A 2,034-nucleotide genomic window follows, 5' to 3' on the forward strand; every position below is an offset into this window, starting at 1 on the left:
AGAAGAAAGCAAACTGTCACTATTTGCAGATGCCATGATTCTCTATATACAAACCCTAAGGACTCCACAAGAACACTACTAGAAACAATAAGCAAGTACAGTAAAGTTTCTGAATCAAAATCAATGATCAGAAATACATAGCTTTCCTATACTCTAATAAGGAATGGTCAGAAAAAGAAGTGGAAAAATAATTCCTTTTGCAATTGCAGAATTGCAAAATAGAATAAAATACCTAGGAATAAATCTAATGAAACATGTGAAGGACCTATATAATGAATACTATAAGACCCTATTAAAAGAAATCAAAAAAGATACAAAGAAATGGAAAGATTTTCCGTGTTCTTGTATTGGAAGAATCAACATAATTAACATGACCATATTACCTAAAGCGTTATACAGACTTAATGCGATCCCCATCAAAATCCCATCGGCATTTTTTAAAGAAATGGAACAAAAAAATCTTCCGATTTGTATGGGAGCACAAAAGACCCCAAATTGTCAAAGCCATCCTGAGAAAAAAGAACAAGGCTGGAGATATCACTCTGCCCGACTTTAAATTATACTACAAAGAGACAGCAATCTAAATGGCATAGTATTAATAGTGCAATGAACACATAGACCAATGGAACAGAATTCAGAGTTCAGAAGTAAACCTATACTTATATAGGCAAATAATTTTCGACGAAAATGCCAAAAATATACAGTGGAGAAAGGAAAGCCTCTTTTATAAATGATGCTGGGAAACTAGAAAGCCACCTGCAAAAGAATGAAACTAGACTGTTTTCTATCACCATACATCAAAATTAACTCAAAATGAATTAAGGACCTGAATGTGAGACCTGAAACAATAAATTGCATGGAATAAAACATAGGAAATAAACTCATGGACCTAGGACTTAGAGAGGATTTTATGAATTTGACCTCAAAGTCAAGAGAACTAAAAGCAAAAATAAATGAATAGGACTTCATCAAACTAAAAGGCTTCTACTCAGCAAAAGAAACCGTAAACAAGGTAAACAGACAACCACTAAAATGGAAAAATATATTTGCAAGCATTGCCTCCGATAAGGGCCTAATATACAAAAATATACAAAGAACTCATTCTACTCAATAACAATACACAAACAAATGTTTCAATCAAAAAAAGGGGGAGGCAGAGGACATCAACAGACACTTCTCCTAAGAAGACATTCAAATAGCCAATAAATATTTGAAAAGATGTTCAACATTGCTAGCTATTAGAGAAATACAAATCAAAACCACAATAAGATACCATCTTACATCTATTAGATAGCTATAATCAACAGTACAAGTAATAGCAAATGCTGGAGAAGATGCAGAGAAAAAGGAACCCTCATACACTACTGGTGGGACTGCAAATTGGTACAGCAACTATGGAAAATAGGATGGAGGTTCCTCAAAAAACTAAGAATTAATCTACCATATGATCCAGCAATTCATCTACTGGGTAGTTATTCCAAAGTCTTGAAAACCCACATACGAAAAGAAAGTTGCACACCGATGTTCATAGCAACATTATTCACAGTGGCCAGGACATGGAAGCAACTGAAGTGTCGTATGATAGATTGGCTAAAGAAACTTTGGTACATATATACAATGGAATATTATTCAGCCATAAGAAGAGATGAAATACTGCCTTTCACGACAACATGGATGGATCTTGAGATATTCATGCTAAGCAAAATAAGCCAGACTGAAAAAATTGAAAACCACATAATATCACTTATATGTGGGATATAAACCTAAAAGCAACAAATAAATAGGACATACAGAGACTCAGGGACATGGACAATGTATTAGTGGTTACCAGAGTAGAGGGTGGGGGAGGAAGGAAGAGGTACAAGGTTAAGGGAGTCAAATATTGGGGAGTTGGAAGAGGGTGAAGTAGGTAAAGGGGATCTAATATATGGTAGCTGAAGGAAAGGGGACTTTGGGTGGTAATCACACAATAGAATATACAGATGTCAAATTATAATGTACACCTGAAAATTATATAATTGTATTAACCAATGT

This window comes from Pteropus alecto, unplaced genomic scaffold (assembly GCF_000325575.1).
Source record: "Pteropus alecto unplaced genomic scaffold, ASM32557v1 scaffold250, whole genome shotgun sequence".
Lineage (NCBI taxonomy): Eukaryota > Metazoa > Chordata > Mammalia > Chiroptera > Pteropodidae > Pteropus > Pteropus alecto.